This window comes from Schistocerca americana, chromosome 7, assembly GCF_021461395.2.
Source record: "Schistocerca americana isolate TAMUIC-IGC-003095 chromosome 7, iqSchAmer2.1, whole genome shotgun sequence".
Lineage (NCBI taxonomy): Eukaryota > Metazoa > Arthropoda > Insecta > Orthoptera > Acrididae > Schistocerca > Schistocerca americana.
Window position 1 is genome coordinate 379,266,060 of NC_060125.1, and position 14,508 is coordinate 379,280,567.

At 41.7% G+C, this 14,508-nt stretch overlaps 1 non-coding gene across 1 annotated transcript; it reads left to right on the forward strand.

Moving 5' to 3' along the window:
* The first annotated feature begins 13,572 nt into the window (after positions 1 to 13,572).
* On the forward strand, positions 13,573 to 13,645 carry Trnaa-cgc. Its single transcript has one exon. It is a non-coding gene; the product is annotated as a tRNA-Ala (tRNA).
* The last annotated feature ends 863 nt before the right edge of the window (positions 13,646 to 14,508 follow it).

Consider the following 14,508-nt stretch of genomic DNA (forward strand, 5'->3'; position numbering starts at 1 on the left):
CACAGGCAACAACGATTATCCAGCACTTGTCAACTGCGCTGCTGGAGAAATGAAGCGCCTTACCGCAAGACCCCCTCACCAAACGCGTGACCAGTCGCGGAGCATGCATTGACATACCCGGTGATTACATACCATAGTAAGAACCATATCGCGTCGTTTCTAATGTCCAGGGGTTCCGTCATACACTGAAGTGCCTAAGAAACTGGTATAGACATGCGTATTCAAATTCAGAGATATCTAAGCAGGCAGAATATGGCGTTGCGGACGGCAACGCCTGTGTGGGACAACAAGTGTCTGGCGCAGTTGTTAGATGGTTTACTGCTGCTACAATGGCAGGTTGTCAAGATTTAAGCGAGCGATGGGACACAGAATCTACGAGATAGCGATGAAGTGGGGATTTCCCGCACAACCATTTACGAGTGTACCGTGAATATCAGTAATCCGGTAAAACGAGAAATCTCCGACATGGCTGCTGCCGGAGAAAGATCCTGCAAGAATGGGACCAACTACGAGTGAAGAGAATCGTTAAACGCGACAGAAGTGCAACCCTCTCCCAAATTACTGCAAATTTCGATGCTGGGCCATCAACAAGTGCCAGCTTGCGAATCATTCGACGAAACATCATCGATATGGGTTTCGGAACTGATGGCCACTCGTTTACCCTTGATGACTGCACGACAGAAAGCTTTACGCTTCTCCTGGGCCCGCTAACACCAACATTGGACTGTTGATGACTGGAAGCATGTTGCCTGGTCAGACGAGTCTCGTTTCAAATTGTATCGAGCGGAAGGGCGTGTACGAGTATGGAGACAACCACATGAATCCATGGATTCAGCATGTCAGCAGGGACTGTTCAAGGTGCTAGGGGCCTGTAATGGTGTGGCGCGTGTGCAATGGAGTGATATGGGACCCCTGATACGTCTAGATACGACTCTGAGAGGTGACACGTACGTAAGCATCCTGTCTGATCACTGATGTCCACTGTGCATTCCGACGGACTTGGGCAATTCCAGCGGGACAATGCGACACCCCTCATATCCAGAATTTCTATAGAGTTGCTCCAGGAAGACTCTTCTGAGCTTAAACACTTCCACTGGTAACCAACCTCTCCAGGCACGAACGTTATTGAGCATTGCAACGTGCTTTTCAGAAGGGATCTCCACCCCTTCGTACTCTTACGAATTTATGGACAGCCCTGCAGGATTCATGGTGCCAATTCGTTCCATCGCTACCTCAGACATTAGTCGAGTCCACGTCACGTCGTGTGTGGCACTTCTGAGTGCTTGCGAGAGCCGTACACGATATTAGACAGGTGTACCAGTTTTTTTGGATTATCACTAAAAATAATTATTATTATCTTTTGAGAAAAGGATCAGTATTGTTCGTCTCAGTGCGTATTTCTATTGGATACCTTCTGTTCCATACTGCAGCAGTGCTTTCTATGTATAGTCCACATATCATCGAGCTATGTTACTTGCCTGTGATGCATCATTCGAAAGATACTTCCGTCCTCAAGATTTTCGCACCATTGCAGTATTAATTACATGTTGACTTTTCTGATTCTTGTTGTTATAGACTGCCACAGACGTATGGCTCATACTGTATCTGGTTACCAATTCACGAGCTTTTGGGCTATCATAAGACTTCGGAATCACTTTCTTATTCTCAAAATGTTAAACAAATTAAGCGCCTTATTACATAGGATATTAAAATTGTATTTAATTTTGTTTAAGGCTTTCTTCCTCGACTTTGTTTTCGGCTATTACAAACTTCAATTAACATGTAGTAATAATTGTGTGATAGCTTCGGAGTACTGATTTTGGTCCGTCACCGCGTTAAACTGCTGTTTTTTTTTTTTTTCGGCATCCAACTTCCTCTCCCCATGTTGGGAAGCAACAGCGACAGTTGCTGTAGTATAAGCAGGTGACAGGACCCACATCTTGATTACTGCCCTGGCACCGAACGTGATCGCCTATTAAAATGCAACTCGCTACTTGAAATTGACCACTTAGTAAAGCATATCGTGACTGTAAAACAGGTCTGACCAGGTAACTTCACAACGTTTCCAGCTAAACGGCGTGCCTCATTCTGGCTTCCACTGTCCAGCAGTTCCTTTACCACTGGTGCGAGACATGCTGTGTGGAAGTAGAAATGCTTTCTGCAGACACTGATTGCGTTTTTACTGAAGATTCCTCCTCCCCTTATTCGTTAAATATTTTGTGCGTGACTAATCATTACTGTCCGTCGATGTAGCTCTTACTTCTGTTACAGCGTCATCTTTGCAGCAATAAATGCAGCTTAACCGAAGGAGAATGAATTTCAGAACGCGTAGTGGTTTTTATCTCATCTGAATGACAGAATTTATGAGTTGTATGTCAGTCTCACAGAGTAGTAGGCACTCTGAATGCGAAATAGCATACAAGTAGGTTCTGGCTTGGGTCCTTTTCCGGATGATACAAGCGTAAGAACAATAGCAGTAGTAGTCTAGCTACTGAAAATGCAGCTAACGAAATATTTAGTGCCACTAACGAATGGTTCGACGTAATTAACTATCACTGAATTTTGATAAAATAATACTCCTGAGTGTTAAATTTTGGGACTGCAGATTGATCAAAATCTTAGTCTGAAATTGCCTGCGTAGAATTGAAGAAATATTCTAGTTCAGCTACGTTTGCAAAACTATCTTTATAGCTGAACTTAAAGAGAAAACGAAGAAAATAGATTATTCTACATATTTCCATTCACTAATGATTTATGGAATCCTTTTTAGAGGAAGATCAATTTACTGCTACCGCAGTTTCAGAAATTAAACGTATCTGGCGTAAATTCTATGGCATCTTGCATCGACATCATAAACTTAGTATATTGGCTACTACTTACATACCTATTCATTAATAACCTTTGTCTTTTCTGATACTTCCGTTTCCTCAAAAATATTTTACAGTGTGAATATAAAACTAGAACTGAAAACAAACCTAAAAATTCTGGGAGGGGTAAACATTAGAACAGAAAGGAGTCAGATACATAGATGCACGTATATTCAACAACCTGCCAGAGCAAATTAACTTCGATACATAATGCAGCGAAGTTTACAACTGAAGTGAAGAACTTTCTGTTGAGCCACTGCTTCTACGCCAAGCAAAAGTACCTTCACAGAAACTCTAAATTAAATGTTTTAGCTTTATTGTTAGAATTACGGTTGTAGGAGGATAAAGATGTCTTGGACAGGATTTGTCATTGGTGTAAAAAATGGCAGCTAACTCTACATATAGATAAATGTAAATTAATGCAGATGGATAGCAAAAAGAGTCCTGTAATGTTTGAATACTCCATTAGTAGTGTAGCGCTTGACACAGTCACGTCGATTAAATATTTGGGCGTAACATTGCGGAGCGATATGATGTGGGACAAGCATCTAATGGCAGTTTGGGGAAGGCAGATGGTCGTCTTCGGTTCATTGGTAGAATTTTGGGAAGATGTGATTCATCTGTAAAGGAGACCGCTTATACTGTAGAACGCTGGTGCGACCTATTCTTGAGTACTGCTCGAGCGTTTGGGATCCCTATCAGGTCGGATTGAGGGAGGACATAGAAGCATTTCAGAGGCGGGCTGCTAGATTTGATACTGGTGGGTTTGATCATCACGCGAGTGTTACGGAAATGCTTCAGGAACTCGGATGAGAGGCGTTCTTTTCGTGAATTCCTACTGAGGAAATTTAGAGAACCAGCATTTGAGGCTGACTGCAGTACAATTTTATTGCCGCCAACATACATTTCGCGGAAAGACCACAAAGATAAGATAAGAAAGATTAGGGCTCGTACAGAGGCATATAGGCAGTCATTTCTCCCTCGTTCTGTTTGGGAGTGGAACAGGGAGAGAAGATGCTAGTTGTGGTACGAGGTACCCTCCGCCACGCACCGTATGGTGGATTGCGGAGTATGTATGTAGATGTAGATGTAGATGTCATAAAATAGTCTTTTGTATGTTAACTACACTTAAGTTAAATTAAATTTATATGTATGATTTAATTTCACTTTCCAGAGACAACTTTCAGCAGAGTCCTTGGAATAAGACTAACGTAACGTAATGTACTGTTAGTAGACTCTTTTTTCATGTTTTAATTGTTTCGGTGAAGTGTTACTGAAGTGAAGCTGGCATTCGTTGTGACAAACACCTTCTAATCAGCGTACTAGTCTACCACAGCCGTTTCTGTCCACGGTGGGATCATCCCCCTCTTTCATAATTTATCAAGCTGTTCGTTTGGTTGCCGAGCAGCTCTCATACATTTAACGGACCACTTTATCTATTTATTACTAACCAGTGAGATATATACCCTCCACCAATAGGCCACAGTAATCGTAACAGTTTAGTATCGCGAGACACTATAATTAGTTTCACGCTGATATTTTTCGGTTAGAACGGTATCTTCGTATCGCTGCTGCCCTTTTTTTCTATTTTATGATGGAGATGAGCTAGTCGTCTTTCACTTTGTGGATTCCTTGCAAGGAGGGCGCGCTGTACATATTTCGAGGAGCTGCATGCCATGTTCTTAATAAGTCTAATTTCTTAATATAAAAACCCCTTCCGCATACTTTATACATATTAATTGAATCCTCCACCTTCACATTTTGTTGTTGAAAAAAATAGCTACAAAAGTGTCTATAGTGTTCGCTTAAGGAAGTTGCCATTTTCCGACAGTAAAGCAGTGGCGTCATTTCAGAGTAAAACGAAATGCTAAAATCTTAAAAAAAAAAGGTAGGCGTATAAATAAGTGTATAAGATGCATAAATAACAAAACAAAAAAAGTGTATTATAACTGGTGGCCTTGACAGGACAGATCAAATGGTTCAAATGGCTCTGAGTACTAAACTTCTGAAATCATCAGTCCCCTAGAACTTAGAACTACTTAAACCTAACTTAACCTAAGGACATCACACACATCCATGCCCGAAGCAGGATTCGAACCTGCGATCGTAGTGGTCGGGCTGTTCCAGACTGTAGCTCCTAGAACCACTTCACCAACTCGGCCGACCAGGACAGATCTTCAGATAAAGAAATTATCAACAGTATTTTATTATATTTACCATAGGGGTTATTCTGTTTCATGAATAAATAGACTTTCCTGCAATCCGTGTTTGAGAGAACAGAACTCCAGCCATTGATGTCAAAAAGAATACTAATACCACCCCCAGATACTTGCAAGTCAATATTTTCCGTTATCATACATAAAATTTTGCACCAAACATTGTTCCTAAGTTTTGTGCTAAAATTGAATCCGTTTAGTAAAATTCAGTGGTAGCTGAGCCGTGCAGAATGGTCGCACCTCGGTGAGATTTACGTCCTCTTCTCTAAAGAGCGGATCTTGCGTTGGCGGGCTTTGGGCAGGGGAGGCAGATTCAGGAGGAGGGACTGGGGGAGGGAGGTTGGTAGGTGACGGGGAAGTCGAAGCTGAGATTGCCACCATTTACTCCACGGTGAGCATCTTTTGTTAGAATTCTCAAAAAACACTCTCTGTCGCCGGCGGCTTGTTGTGTTGAAGCAGGTTGGTGCCTGCCTCCACGCGTGGTTCGCACGGTGATCGCTTGGTTCTCTGCTAAACGAACCTCCAACACGTGCTCAACTCTCCCGCTGAGCTTTTGGTTTTCCTAATAGAGTCTCTTCCTTTTAAGAAAACTATGGTTCCCCTGTTTTAAGTTACAGTGACTGTGACTTGTATTTTGATTTTAAGGCCTGTTGGACTGGGATCTGCTGTAAGTGGCATCTTTTCTCACATCTGCATTGGATTAAGAAGAGAGCTCCGGCCTGCCTGGTGGCAGCCACCTCATTTGTACTCAGTAGCCTAACCCGTGTTCTAAGGTGCCACAGTCACCTTGCAGAACGGCCAGTAGTGTATTCTGTTTAATGCTCCGAAGGTTTTAACATCTGCTAAGTTTCTGGTTTAATTGTTCCAAGCTAACTGAAGTGCCCAAAATTTGTCTATCCGTTTAGCCTAGAACCATTCATATAGGTTCTTGCCGACTTATGGGCGCTATTTTCTGAAGGATACTTCTACATTTATTAAGGTGGTTTTAATATCACCTATGTTTAATACTTCAATAATTTTTGAATATTGCTGCACCTGCATTTGTATTTGTCTTAAATACCAAATGTTTACCGTTATGTCCTTGCAGTTAATGGAGATTATTTTCGGAGGCCTACTTTCACATTTGTTAAGATGGTTTTAATGGCTCAAATGATTCAAATGCCTCTGAGCACTATGGGACTTAACATCTATGGTCATCAGTCCCCTAGAACTTAGAACTACTTAAACCTAACTAACCTAAGGACATCACACAACACCCAGTCATCACGAGGCAGAGAAAATCCCTGACCCCGCCGGGAATGGTTTTAATACTCCTTATGTTTAATGCTTTAATAATTTTGGAATTTTCCCGCGCCCGATTTTGTATTTACCTTGCGTCTGATATCCTTCATACGGGCTAACGGTTTATTGTTGTGTCTTTGCATTACGTAAGAGAGCTTTTCAATCTGTGTTACATCTCTACTTCGCTTGTCTCGTTGGGGGGACTGACGCCCGAGGTCTACCTCTGAGACTTGGTGCCGCCTGCGGGCCTGCGCCATTATCCGACGTCGGCCTGAACCACTGTAATTTATTCATGTTCGATACACTTCCTCCTTGTGACAGGAAAATTTTAGAGCATGGTTAGAGATTAAAGTGAGACTCAAGTAAAATCGTATACCTTGTTGGTTCTATAGAGATGTATGCAGGATATTATTTAAGGTTTATATTGTTCTAAAGAAAAGAGACACTTATGTTTTGGGTTCTTTAAAAGTTTATATTTCCTTAAGAAAAAGAGACATTAAGTTTTCCAGCCCTTCCTCTAGGACCTGACTGTTCCTCTGTTACTGTCGTTTATCTTGATATGCGTCGTTGTTGACCATATCAGTACTTGCGCAACTTGTGTAACGGCAGAATGCATACCTTAGCGCACATCCTGTAGTGCATAAACGAGCTCTTCGCCCGACAGTGAAGGCCCAAGGGATGTCTGCCGGCCACCGTGCCATCCTCTGCTTTGCTGTGGCATGCGCATGCGGTTGGAGGGATATATGGTCAGCACGCCATCCTTCCGTCTGTTTTGCAGACTTTCTAGACCTTGGGGCCGCTACTACTCGGTCAGTTAGCACCTCAGTTGGCATCACAAGACTGAGTGCACCCTTATCAATCCTAACACCAACGAAAAGTCTTCGGTAGAACCGGGAATCGAACCTAGGGCCTCCGTTCAGCAGCCATCTACACTGATCATTCACCTACTTTAATACATACTTTGCTGTAAAAGTGCAGCTAGATTGTTTAGCGCTGCTATTTAACGCTGCAACGATAAATTTTCTAATTTTGTGGTTTCTTCTTTATTAGTATGTGTCAGAACAGCTTTTTAGCTATTTTCAACGAACAACGCCAGCAGCCACAGAGCCTTCAGAGCAGATTGCCGAGATGTCAAATGAGTTACAAATCCTGACACATACTATAATGACGACCTCAGAGAAAATTAATACGAGCGGTTCTAGGCGCTTCAGTCCGGAACCGCGCTGCTGCTACGGTCGCATATTCGAATCCTGCCTCGGACATGGATGTGCGTGATGTACTTAGGTTAGTTAGGTTTAATTAGTTCTAAGTCCGGGGGACTGATGACCTCAGATGTTAAGCCCCATAATGCTTAGAGCCAATTGAATCATTTAAAAATTAATATTCTGATGGAAGAACAAAAACCATTTAAAAACCGTAGAGACAATTTAACAGGAAAATGTAAAGTTAAATAGTATTCTTTGAGGCAGTGGCACCACTTCTTGCATACAGCGAAATTTTAAGAGAAGTATCTACTGCTGTGGCAGCAATAGCTACGGAATAAAATACGCTCGCTGAGCGAGTTAATGCCAAGTGAAGCGAACACGAGAGAATTTTAAATGAAATATTTGAAGTACATAGGCGTACGGCTCTCGTGGGTGAAACGTCTGAATTGCACACAGCTTCACTTTGAATTTCAGGCGTTAGGTGGATCAAATGTAATGTCGCTTCCAGCCGTAGTGAAACGACAGCAGCAACTTGACCAAGGACTCACAGTCCTGGGTGATGGTGATCACGCAGACCAAATCTTGCTCCTGCGAGCTTCATCTTTTTGGCAAGTTGAGAGAACATCTGGATACAAAGAGACGTTTACTCAGTGGTTCTCGAACGACTCTGTGACCAAGGAGCACATTTCTATCACAGAGGAAATGAACGACTGGAAGCACATTCCGACAGTTGTTCACAGAGACCTGGTGACTATGTAGAAAAATAGAGTCATGTATCTGCGTCGCTTTGAAGATTAGTGCAGCATTCAATAAAAATTTCTTCACTTCCCATAATAATTTGTTATCTCCTTTTTCATGTCATCTTGTAGAAAATAATAAACAGTTGGTCAAAATATTAGACGAAAACTTTAGTGAGTGGAATCAGAAACAATGTAAGCAATTTTCTGAACGGCGTGAAAAGGAAAGCAGGGAATGGGAGAATAGTTTTTATACTGAGTTTAACAAACAGAAGATTAATTGTTGCTTGGTAATTGACGAAGTTATCACTAACACGCATAATGTGATTAGTAGGGAACGAACTCAGTGAGAATGTGTATGCAATTGAGAACACAGCAGAAAGAAATTTATGAATCATTTACGTTGATATTTCCCAAGAAAGAGTCTATAAGGAAAGAGGCGACCCGCGTGAAGAATAAGATAGGTCAAGCTGGACTGTGACACGATAGCTGAATTACTTACTGTAATGACAGAGTTGTGAAACGAAGCAAACAGTGCCGTTCAAGATCTGTAGAGCAAGCAATGATTTTAATCTTGGAAAAATATTTCTTAACTATGTCGCGGAGAGTAGCATGATCAGGCACGGACAAGCTAATTTGTTTGTGTCCGGAAATAGTTCATGTGTCTTGTGTACTGTTTAGGAGCTGGACCAATGTGCAGATAATAAGGTCTGTCAACGCTGTGTACTAGGAGACTGTGTGTGGTCACCATGCTCTGGAATGATACCAGACATAGGTGCAATATGAAGGTGTCTATAATCAACAAGACTAAATATCAGGATAAAAATACGTTGCAATCAGATATGATGTGAATGTCACTGAGCTAGTTATCACTCGACCTTCGGGAGATGCTAATTACCATTGCCGATCCAGATGATGAGGAACTCCTAGCTGTTTTGAGACTATTGATCTAATCCAAAGGGACTGGAAAGCTACAGAATCAAAGAGTGCATCCCCAACGTATAGTGAGATTTACACTCCCGCAGCAGAGCAAGGCAGCTTGATGTGTCGCGAGATAGATGCCAAACATCGCACGAGATTTTGGTGAGGTCTGAATAACATGGACATACGCACAATTCGAGCTGACAAATTTCAAGAACTTGGAAAGCATGAAGGGATGCAAGATATTAACTGGGCCACAGGAATAACAACAATGGGTACGACGGAAATGAGTGGAGCCTTAGGGAAAACACTCGCGAACGCAAGCCAAATAACCCAAATAGTGTACAACAGTCAGCTGCGGGCACTGGAAACCTCGAATGACCTGTTGAAGGTACAGGTTGAGGTGTAAAGCACTACATGGGTCTTGTACATTGTAACCTTGGAGTGTTACTGAATGTTTAGTTATGCGAAGAAAAGGTGAATGAACAAATTTCGAAACACGCTGCAGTTAGCGCAAAAATTAGTGAAGTTATTGCTGTTACAGAAGTGGACATAGGAACGGAGATGAGTTTAATATCCTCTAATCTCCTTAGAAAACTTTAAGAGAAGAAGGAAACCATTAATTGCCTGTGAGTGGAATAATGGCCATGGGACCAGTTGGCATCCGGTAAAGAGCTTCTAAGCTAAAGGCTGAACTGAAACTGAAGTTTGAATGTGAGGTCATAAAAAGCACGTTTCTAGCAGCAGTATTGCTGGAGGAGTAAATTAATTGAGTTGATTTCATATCAGAGAAAAATGCATGGATTGATTTTTATGCAAGGTAGTTTGGTACGTCGTTTGAGGAGCAGGAAGTAATACTTGACTTCAGTCCACCACTAATCATAGTAGATGTGAATGTATAAGCTGTAGGAACCGATTTTGCACCACCACATTATGCTACTTCAGATGGAGGTAATGCTACGAATGTGTAAACAGCGGTAGAGGGAAAGCTAAACGAATCAGTCTGTTTAATGACAACGTCAGGGAACCATTGTTCAGCTGCCTAGAAGAATTTGTAAACAGGTCTGGGACACTCGATGGATAACAGTGCAAGTTTGATGTAAATCCTAATGAACCATTTAGCCTTCACACCTGTTCTATTCTGTGGTTGAAATAGAAGCTTTTAGTAAAGGGATTACGCAATTGCTGTCATGTAAAATTATTGAAGCTACCTCAAGTTCTTACGGCAGTCCATTACTTGATTCGAGCAAATCAGGAGGAAAAGAGCGTTAGCACTGAATGAATATGACATAAAAAATATTAATTCCTGTTAAAGCACATCCTAAGGAGATGGAGAAACAGTTAAAGCGTTTCCATCGAGTGAAATATATTTTCAGCATTGCTCTCAGAACACCGTAATGCCAGAATCTGTTAGCCGAGAAACACACAAATATTCAGCAAGCTACCAGTTTCGTGTCTCGTCCTTTGGATTGAAAGCCAGCTCTGGCATATTTGTATCCGGCTTGAATAAAGTACATAACCCAGCAAAAATATAGACTTTGAAAAACGAAATCAAATTTCTTAGCCATTTCATTACGCCAACTGGAATCATATTTGTCAGGAATAAAATTACTGCTATATCATATTTTCCAAGATATAAACAGAAAAGCAACTCAAGTCATTCAAAGGCTTGCGTTTATTCTTCCACAGATTCGTATCAAACCGAGCTTATCACATTACGACATCTACTTAAGAAATCTTTACAGTGGGAATAGATAAATGAATCTAAAGCTAATTTTAACGTTATAAAATAAGAATATAGATACCGCCAGGATATCATTGAAATATGAGTCAGGATATTTGCCTTGTGACTGATGCTTCAGATGTTGGTTTTGGGCACATGTCTATTTAAAATAAGGCAAATCGATGGAGAACGTGTCATTCGCGGAGTCGTATTTGCGAGTCGTGTCTTTCAGAATGTGAACGATCCTGTTCGAAGACTGAACAAGAAGCTTTGGCAATAGTGCTTGCATATAAAAGATTTGTCATACCAGAATATACATCGATTTTAAAGCTGTAAGTTTTCTTTACAAATTTCTACGTACAAGATTGGTGCGCTAGGCATTTTTGTAGCAACAATATAGCTTTGAAAAAATCTGTACCCAAGATCAGCAAAACAGAGCAGCAGATGCATTACCACATTTACCTGAAGGTTTGGACGAGTCGGCCTTTAGCTCCGAAACTAACACTAATGTAAGAGCTCTATTAATGAGAGACAGTATTTACGCAGAGACAAGTGGTACATTTGCATTCCATGTGGTGTAAAAGACAAGTTGATGCGGTAGACTAATTATGCCAGGGGATACTTTGCTGTGTCAAAATGAGCTGAGAAATTAGATGAGCATTGCCACTTGTTTTAATATGAGACCTTAGAAAAGAACGTAAGCATGCATCTTGTGTCAAAGGACAAAGGTGTTTAAGCAATGCAGAATGGTTGAATCACATCCCATTCTGCCATCGAAGCCACTCAAGCTTGTTGCTTATGGTGGTACGTCCGTCTGGAAGAGAATGTTAAAACGTTCTTAGATTCAAGGCCGAACTGAACATTTCCGCCGGCCGGTGTGGCCGAACGGTTCTAGGCGCTTCAGTTTGGAACCGCGCGACCGCTACGCTCGCAGGTTCGAATCCTGCCTCGGGCATGGATGTGTGTGATGTCCTTAGGTTAGTTAGGTTTAAGTAGTTCTAAGTTCTAGGGGACTGATGACCTCAGATGTTAAGTCCCATAGTGCTCAGAGCCATTTGAACCATTTTTTTGAACATTTCCTTGAACCTGGACACGAAATAACTATAAATCTCGATTGAGGTGTGGTCAACATTGAAATTGGCCCTTAGTACAACGCCAGTAAAAGGACAATGTTCAGTTATCGCGTAATGTTGATGAAATTTCATTGCTGCGTGCAGTCTTTAAAATATTTTCTTAACTATCACAGAGATTCGTATAATCTAAAAAGAACTTAAATTGCGCTTAACGGTTTCTCACTTCAACTAAAACAGTTCAAGCTGTTATACTTCAGAATCATTAATTCTCCACCCTAACAGGCCATGAAGACCCAACGGCACCGACCGGCCGCCGTGTCATCTTCAGCCCATAGGTGTCAGTGGATGGTCAACACACCGTTGTCCCGGCCGTTTGTCAGCTTACGAGACTACCAGAATTGTTAAACTGCACAAAAATACTTGCATTTCAGTCAAGTCTGGGCCATGTGGTCCTACCCTTCTGAAACCCCGCATCCTGACGTGTACGACGCTACCAAACGCGCGCTCTCTGACTACTGTATTCGCGATCTGAGGCGTGCAGCGGCTGGAGACGTGGGCGTCTCCCTCGCGATAGTGAGCGGTTCTGGAACTAGCCAGCAGTTTGGACCGCCCATGCAGGTTGTGTGCTACGATTTTCCTAAAACGGCAATCAGAATGAAACTTGTTACCTAAAGTATCAGCCGAAAGACTGTGGCTGCAATATATGGAATCGTATCAATCAACGTCGGCTTTGTTAAAGTAATTTGACCTGAAGTGATACAATGATCAAATATTTTTGTAAAAGAAATGTAAACATCGAAGTTGCTAACTTTAGTTGACATAAATAGTAGCATACCATTTTGCACTTTGCTGTGAAGTAAGTATGATTTCACTGTTGGGTTAGTAGGACAAATGTTTCCCTGTGAGAAAATCTTTTGAGTGTATAATCGAATACATTTGGATTTATTTGATAGTTTTGAAGAAAGTTGATTCGACTTCAATGTCCTTCACTGTCATTTATCTTTACATAAAGTTTTCTATGTAATGCTTAGTCACTGACTTGTCGAAATCAGTGGAAGCCACTAGAGATACGTAACTGCTTCCTCACCTGAAATGTATCTTCTGCAGCGAGTGACTATATCGCAGCGGTTGTAATGCGTCAGATGTTCTGCATACCACAGGAAGGTGACAAGATGGCGGTGAGTCGTACCGAAAATAAATAAACTGATTTTGAAAAATGCTATTAATTCCCACTGCTACTCTGTTGCACTGTGTTCCTGTGCAAGCTTCGCTGGTAAAACTTCTTAAACTCTTTAGAGAGGAAATGAAAGTGGGGTGAGCTGGGCTGATATAGGGACACAGTTTTAAGCACAAAAATGGACTCCCACATAACGATGTATTTCAGTAACGTGACGTCTATTTAGGCCTACTATTATTTCGCAATCAGCTTTAACATGTGCTTTGGTCCTCACAGTCAGTAACTTGACAACAGACCACTTCCTCAAAGTTGGAAATGAACAAATAGTCAGTTTTTGCAACACATTCCACGCAACTACTGTAATTCTCACCGGGCGAGGTGGCGCAGTGGTTAGCACACTGGACTCGCATTCGGGAGGACGACGGTTCAATCCCGTCTCCGGCCATCCTGATTTAGGTTTTCCGTGATTTCCCTAAATCGCTTCAGGCAAATGCCGGGATGGTTCCTTTGAAAGGGCACGGCCGATTTCCTTCCCATCCTTCCCTCACCCCGAGCTTGCGCTCCGTCTCTAATGACCTCGTTGTCGACGGGACGCTAAACAGTAATCTCCTCCTCCTCCTCCTAATTCTCAGTCTACCTCCTCTTATCTCAGATAAATAACGCCTTTGCCTACTTCGTTAACAGTCTCTGTTAGTGTGACGTATACGTACTCGTGTTTTGTGATGATGACTGATCCCTTCAAGTATATCATTATTTTGATTCTTCGTGTTATCAATTTCCTTCTTCGGCGTCGATCTTCTGCTGAATCTTTTCTCGTGCATCTTCTTTCTTTTCTGCCTTCTCTGCTCCGTTCGTAAATTTGAAAAAATAATTGTCTCCTCTGAAGTTTTTGTATTTTACTGCAACTGTGCTGCTACGCTAAGTTGCTGACTTCTTTCATTTGAGAGTGTCCCTAATCACACACACATAGTAGTATGAAGAATGCCCAAAATTCTTCCTTAATTCTAATCAACGTTCCAAACCGGAATACGTCTTTTATTCCGCTAATTGTCTTTAGCTTTTAGCTTCTTACATTATTCAGCCTATCTAGGTAAGGTGTTTCAGAAGTCAGAACTATATCACTTTTCCAAATGTTCAATGTGAAACAATCTGCCTCCTGACCTCTAAGTTGCAAACATAATAAACTCATCTTACATCACATCCTGGGACCATGATAATTAGGCTGCAGTTTAGGGTGGCTTGCTGAAAGTAATTTACACCCCGATCCGTACCTGACGGAAACAGCACAGCGAATTAGTAATACCGATA